Here is an 8263-nt window from a genome sequence, read left to right as displayed (position 1 = left end):
GCCGATGGGACACAGGTGCGTGTGTCCCATCAACCTCTCCACCCTGCCACAAACCTAAAGCCGACAGCTGCGGTCTGCGCGGGGGGGGGGGGGGGGGTGGGGGGCGTCTAAGGAATGTGTCATTATTATTATTATTATTATTATTATTATTATTATTATTATTATTATTATTATTATTATTATTATTATTATTATTATTATTATTATAGGTGTGAGCGTGAGTGTGCATGGTTTGTGTGTTTATATGTGGCCCTGCGATGGACTGGTGACCTGTCCAGGGTGTAACCCCTGCCTCTTACCTGAAAATAGCTGGGATAGGCTCCAGCAGACCCCCGTGACCCTGCAAAGGATAAAGCGGGTATAGATAATGGATGGATGGACATTTCAATGCACTTTAAACGTTTTGGCGATGTCCCTTTTTTTTGGCGCTTGCGAAAATAGCTGAAATCGGGACATCCCTTATTTCTATTTCTGAAAGGTGGCAACCCTATGCGTATGGAGAATATGAGAGCATATTTTGGAAAAAAAAAGCAACACAGCTGCAGCAGCAAAGGAGAGACAATTGGCGTGGGAGAAAGTTGGTGCCCGAGTCAATGCGTAAGTTTGAATGCAGTATTCCAGGGGTTTTCAATTCCGGTCTTCGGGCCTCCCTGCCCTGCATGTTTTAGATGTTGCCTTGCATCAACACACATGATTCTAATTAATGGTCCTCATTAGCTTGTCATCAAGGTCTGTACATCTCTGTTGATGACACAGCTCTTTGTATCACAGTGTGCTGAAGCAGGGTGGCATCTCAAACATGCAGGACAGGGGGGCCTGAGGACTGGAATTGAAAACCCCTGCAGTATACATTTAAAATTTAAACACATCTTATAATATTACCGATGAAAACAGTGGTGGAATGGTATTGAATGAAATTTTATTGTCAATTGGATGCAACCCCACAGGCGCAAAGCACACTTGGCAGCAGCTGAAAACGAAATACAAAAACATAATTCAGACAGGTAAGGCATAATTTGGTTGGGCCTATGATTGTACCTCACTTCAGTTTTAATCATACTTGATATATTCAGCATACATACATATTCAGTGGCCATTTCAATGTATAGTGGCTTTATCCCGATTAACAGTTCTGCTCAGCAAACAGAAAGAATTTGCTTTGAACTGGGAGCAAGTCCGCGGTTTGTAATGTTGGATATATATGGCTGGAGAATGTCGTTCTGATAAATAATAGAGTGTGACGAAAAACGGTAAAGTTCTGTAAGGTACTCATCAGGGAATGAAAGTATATCCAATGTTGGTCTAAACATCCTCTCCTGACGTATGGCATTGCAAATTAATTCGGATTGGATGTCAATGTGATTCCGGAGGAAAGGACACCCCATGTGGGATAGCTGCTTCAGGCTCAGCAGGAGGGAGGAGACAGAGAGAAACTCAGGGTTTATTGAAGAAAACCTGCTAGCGAGCAGGTTCACAGGGTCAGTTGCCATAGTAACTGACTCAGAGTTTGAGTTACATCGCTTTCTGGAACTGAAAACTCCGGGTTTCACTCATCTCAGGGTTAACAAACTCAGAGTTTTCACAAAACCCGCTTTCTGGAAGACCCCCCTGAACTTCAGGCTGGCTGGCACAAGCATCACACCCGACATCGCATCCCTGGTCAGAGGTATGCAAGCCCAAGGTGGCTATTAGTTCATGAATGAACAGAATGACACAGAGTCATTCATAAGACATTGTTAGGAATAATTTATGAATGAGTTTTTTGTACACTGGTGACAATCACAGGAAATTAATTCATTACTTATTATGATATCATTATTCAACATTTAATCATAATACTACTCTGACAGGTTGTTCAAGAAAGAATGTTAAAAAAAATGTTTGCTGTCATATTAAAAGACATGTTTCAGCAATATTTTTATGTCCTTGCAATTATTTTTTGTGCGTATTTTGAAGGTGATAAAAACAAAGTAATTTGTATACAGGGTAAACCAAAGAGAAATGTATCAAAAAAACTTTACTCTTTTGGTGCTAGTACGTACGGGTCGGGGGGCCCGGCTGGTCTTAGACACAAGTAGGAACACGGAGAAAAGTTTGAGAACCGCTGCACTAGAGGGCAAATAAATAATTTTAATGCAGTAATTTATATGTCCACTAGATGGCAAATAAATGCGTTTAAATGCAGTCATTTATGTGTCCACTAGAGGTCAAATAAATGCATTTAAATGCAGTAATTTATGTGTCCACTAGAGGGCAAATAGGTAATTTGAATGCAGTAATTTATATGTCCAATACTGGACAAAAAAGTTATTTTAAAGCAGTAATTTATGTGTCCACTAGAGGGCAAATAAATGTATTTAAATGCAGCAATTTATGTGTCCACTAGAGGGCAAATAAGTAATTTTAATGCAGTAACTTATATGTCCACTAAAGGGGAAATAAATGCATTTATATGCAGTAATTTATGTGTCCCTTAGAGGGCAAATAAGTAATTTAAATGCAGTTATTTATGTGTCCACTAAAGCAGTGTATCCTGACCCTGGTCCTCGAGGCACACTGTCCTGCATGTTTTAGATATTTCCCTTCATCATCACACCTGATTCTAATTAATGGCCCTAATTAGCTTGTCATCAAGGTCTGCGAAATTCTGTTGATGACACAGACACTTGTATCACGGTTTGGTAAAGCAGGGTAACTTCTAAAACATGCAAGACAGTGTGCCTCGAGGACTAGGGTGGGGAAACAGTGCACTAAAGGGTGAATAAATGCATTTAAATGCAGTAACTTGTTTGTCCACTAGAGGGAAAATAAGTCATTTTAATGCAGTAATTTATATGTCCAATAGGGGGCAAATAAATGCATTTAAATTGAGTAATGTATGTGTCCACTAGAGGGAAAATAAATGCATTTAAATGCAGTAACTTATATGTCCAGTAGAGGGCAAATATGTAATTTATGTGCAGTAATATATGTGTCCACTAGAGGGCAAATAAGTAATTTTAATGCAGTAATTTAAGTGTCCACTACAGGGCAAATAAATGCATTTAAATGCAGTAACTTATATGTCCACTAGAGGTCAAATAAATGTATTTAAATACAGTAATCTATATGTCCACTAGAGGGCAAATACATGCATTTAAATCCAGTAACTTCTTTGTCCACTACAGGGCAAATAAATGCATTTAAATGCAGTAATTTATGTGTCCACTACAGGGCAAATAAGTAATTTTAATGCAGTGACTTATATGTCCACTAGAGGGCAAATAAATGCATTTAAATGCAATAATTTATGTGTCCACTACAGGGCAAATAAATAATTTTAATGCAGTAATTTATACGTCCAATAGAGGGCGAATAAATGCATTTAAATGCAGTAACTTTTATGTCCACTAGAGGGCAAGTAAATGAATTTAAATGCAGTAATTTATGTGTCCACTAGAGGTCAAATAAATGCATTTAGATGCAGTAATTTATATGTCCACTAGAGGGCAAATAAGTAATTTTAATGCAGTAATTTAAATGTCCACTAAAGGGAAAATCAAAGCATTTAAATGCAGTAATTTATATCTCCACTAGAGGGAAAATAAATGCATTTAAATGCAGTAATTTATATGTCCACTAGAGTGCAAATAAATGCATATAAATGCAGTAACTTTTATGTCCAATAGAGGGCAAATTAATGCATTTAATTGCAGGAATTTATATGTCCACTAGAGGAGCAAATAAGTAATTTTAATGTAGTAACTTAAATTTCCACTAGAGGGCAAATAAATGCATTTAAATGCAGTAATTTATGAGTCCACAAGAGGCCAAATAAGGCATTTTAATGCAGTAACTTATATGTCCAGTAGAGGGCAAATAAATGCATTTAAATGCACTAATTTATGAGTCCACTAGAGGGCAAATACATTTTAATTCAATAATTTATTTGTCCAATAGAGGGCAAATACATTTTAATGCAGTAATTTATATGTCCAATAGAGGGCAAATAAATGCATTTAAATGCAGTAATTTATATGACCACTAGAAGGCAAATAAATGCATTTGAATGCAGTAATTTATGTGTCCACTAGAGCAGGGGTTCCCAACCTTTTTTGTGCCAAGGACCAGCAGAAGTATAAACAAAAAGCTCATGGACCGGTTGACAATTTTTGTCAATTTTAATAAACATTTTAGAAAAAAACTACGCATTTTAAATAGGGCTGCAACTAACGACTATTTTAATAGTCAACTATTATCACCGATTATTGAAACGATTAGTCGACTAATCGGATAATTAGTACTTTTTTCTTAAATTTAGCATGAGGTTGCTTTAATTATGTGGCAAATGATAATAAACACGAGAAAGATGGGTACTTCAATGAAAAATAGATATTTTATTCAACTTTGCTGCTGTTCATACAAAAAGTAAATAAAAAAACCAAGGACAGGCAAATAGATCAGTCAGTATAGACATAAATCCATGAATAAATAAACCTCTGTCCATTATTTTTCATTTTTTTAAGGACAGGCAATTGTGTTATATAAAAAATAAATTATAAAAGAAAAGAAAACATCTAATTTTTTCTTCATCAAGTGGGTGAAATGGGTTTTGGATGGCAGGACATTCTCTGGGTTGAACTGTATCATTTGTTGAAACCCGTCACCATCAACCATGGAGAGCCTCATATCACAGATCAGCATCTGCAGTATGGATCAGTGAGGGCAGTCGTATGTTGCAGGAACACGTCTGCTTCTTTTGCAGAAAGGGGTCCATGGTGGCTCTGCATGCATTTAATTTAAAATACTTGTGTCAAGCACAGTCAGGCATAACGTTAAAGCTCTCTTTTAAAGCCAAAATACGCTTAATGTCTTACCAAGGCAAGTCCGTTTCGTTCAACTGTCCGACTATACTATACTATAATACTATACTATACTATAATGGAGTAACTTACAGTATATCTCCACAAGAGGTGCAAATAAGTTATTTTAATGCAGTAACTTATATGTCCCCTAGAGGGCAAATAAGTAATCTAAATGCAGTGATGTATGTGTCCACTAAAGCAGTGTTTCCCAACCCTTGTCCTCGAGGCACACTGCCCAGCATGTTTTAGATGTTTCCCTTCATCATCACACCTGATTCTAATTAATGGCCCTAATTAGCTTGTCATCAAGGTCTGTGCAATTCTGTTGATGACACAGCCACTTGTATCACGGTTTGCTGAAGCAGGGTAACATCTAAAACATGCAAGACAGTGTGCCTCTAGCACCAGGGTTGGGAAACACTGCTCTCAACGGTAAACAATTGCATTTAAATACAGTAACTTGTGTGTCCATTTTAAATGGCAAATAAATGCATTTAAATGCAGTAACTTATGTCCACAAGAGGCCAAATAAATGCATTTAAATGCAGTAACTTATATGTCCACTAGAGGTCAAATAAATTAATTTAAATGCAGCAATGTATATGTCCACTAGAGGACAAATAAGTAATTTAAATGCAGCAATGTATATGTCCACAAGAGGGCAAATAAATGCATTTAAATGCAGTAACTTTTATGTCCACTAGAGGTCAAATAAATGAATTTAAATGCAGCAATGTATATGTCCACTAGAGGGCAAAAGAAATGCAATTCAATACAGTAATTTATATGTCCACTAGAGGGCAAATAAGTCATTTTAATGCAGTAATTTAAATGCCCACTAAAGGGAAAATCAAAGCATTTAAATGCAGTAATTTATATCTCCACTAGAGGGCAAATAAGTAATTTTAATGCAGTAACTTAAATTTCCACTAGAGGGCAAATAAATGCATTTAAATGCACTAATTTATGAGTCCACTAGAGGGCAAATACATTTTAATTCAATAATTGATATGTCCAATAGAGGGCAAATACATTTTAATGCAGTAATTTATATGTCCAATAGAGGGCAAATAAATGCATTTAAAATGCAGTAATTTATGTGTCTACTAGAGAGCCAATGAATGCATTTAAATGCAGTAACTTTTACGTCAACTAGAGGGCAAATAAATGCATTTGAATGCAGTAATTTATATGACCACTAGAAGGCAAATAAATGCATTTGAATGCAGTAATTTATGTGTCCACTAGAGGGCAAATAAATGCATTTAAATGCAGTACCTTATATGTCCACTAGAGATCAAATTAATGCATTTAAATGCAGTAATTTATATGTCCACTAGAGGGCCAAGAAATGCATTTAAATGCAGTAACTTTTATGTCCACTAGAGGGCATATAAGTAATTTAAATGCATTAATTTATGTGTCCACTAGAAGGCAAATAAGTAATTTTAATGCAGTAACTTATATCTCCACAAGAGGTGCAAATAAGTTATTTTAATGCAGTAACTTATATGTCCCCTAGAGGGCAAATAAGTAATCTAAATGCAGTGATGTATGTGTCCACTAAAGCAGTGTTTCCCAACCCCTTGTCCTCGAGGCACACTGTCCTGCATGTTTTAGATGTTTCCCTTCATCATCACACCCGATTCTAATTAATGGCCCTAATTAGCTTGTCATCAGGGTCTGTGCAATTCTGTTGATGACAAAGCCACTTGTATCACGGTTTGCTGAAGCAGGGTAACATCTAAAACATGCAAGACAGTGTGCCTCTAGCACCAGGGTTGGGAAACACTGCACTAAACGGTAAACAATTGCATTTAAATACAGTAACTTGTATGTCCACTTTAAATGGCAAATAAATGCATTTAAATGCAGTAACTTATATGTCCACAAGAGGGCAAATAAATGCATTTAAATGCAGTAACTTATATGTCCACTAGAGGTCAAATAAATGAATTTAAATGCAGCAATGTATATGTCCACTAGAGGACAAATAAGTAATTTAAATGCAGTAATTTATATGTCCACTAAAGGGAAAATCAAAGCATTTAAATGCAGTAATTTATATCTCCACTAGAGGGAAAATAAATGCATTTAAATGCAGTAATTTATATCTCCACTAGAGGGAAAATAAATTAATTTAAATGTAGTACCTTTTAGGTCCACTAGAGGGCAAATAAGTAATTTTAATGCAATAATTTATGCGTCCACCAAAGGGCAAATAAATGCATTTAAATGCATTAACTTTTATGTCCACTAGAGGGCAAATAAGTAATTTAAATGCAGTAATTAATCTGTCCACTAGAGGGCAAATAAGTAAATTTAATGCAGTAACTTATATGTCCAATAGAGGGCAAATAAATGCATTTAAATGCAGTAATTTATGTGTCCACTAGAAGCCAAAAAATGCATTTAAATGCAGTAACTTATATGTCCACAACAGGGCAAATAAATGCATTTAAATGCAGTAACGTATATGTCCACTAGAGGGCATATAAGTAATTTTAACGCAGTAATTTATGTGTCCCCTAGAGGACAAATAAATGCATTTAAATGCAGTGTTTTATATGTCCACTAGAGTGCAAGTAAGTAATTTCAATGCAGTAATGTATGTGTCCACTAGAGGGCATATAAGTAATTTTAACGCAGTAATTTATGTGTCCCCTAGAGGACAAATAAATGCATTTAAATGCAGTGTTTTATATGTCCACTAGAGTGCAAGTAAGTAATTTTAATGCAGTAATTCATGTGTCCACTAGAAGGCAAATAAGTAATTTTAATGCAGTAACTTATATCTCCACTAGAGGCCAAATAAATGCATTTAAATACAGTAACGTATATGTCCACTAGAGGGCAAATTAATGCATTTAAATGCAGTTAGTTATATGTCCACTATAGGGCAAATAAATGCAGTTAAGTGCAGTAATTTATGTGTCCACTAGAGGGCAAATAAGTGCATTTAAATGTAGTAATTTATATGTCCACTAGAGGGCAAATAAATGAATTTAAATGCAGCAATGTATATGTCCACTAGAGGGAAAATAAGTAATTTAAATGCAGTAATGTATATGTCCACAAGAGGGCAAATAAATGCATTTAAATGCAGTAACTTTTATGTCCACTAGAGGTCAAATAAATGAATTTAAATGCAGCAATGTATATGTCCACTAGAGGGCAAAAGAAATGCAGTTCAATACAGTAATTTATATTTCCACTAGAGGGCAAATACGTAATTTTAATGCAGTAATTTAAATGTCCACTAAAGGGAAAATCAAAGCATTTAAATGCAGTAATTTATATCTCCACTAGAGGGAAAATAAATGCATTTAAATGCAGTAATTTATATCTCCGCTAGAGGGAAAATAAATGCATTTAAATGGAGTAATTTATATGTCCACTAGAGTGCAAATAAATGCATA

Source organism: Cololabis saira, chromosome 20 (assembly GCF_033807715.1).
Source record: "Cololabis saira isolate AMF1-May2022 chromosome 20, fColSai1.1, whole genome shotgun sequence".
In the NCBI taxonomy this organism is placed as follows: domain Eukaryota; kingdom Metazoa; phylum Chordata; class Actinopteri; order Beloniformes; family Belonidae; genus Cololabis; species Cololabis saira.
Note: the sequence above shows the minus strand (reverse complement) of the source record.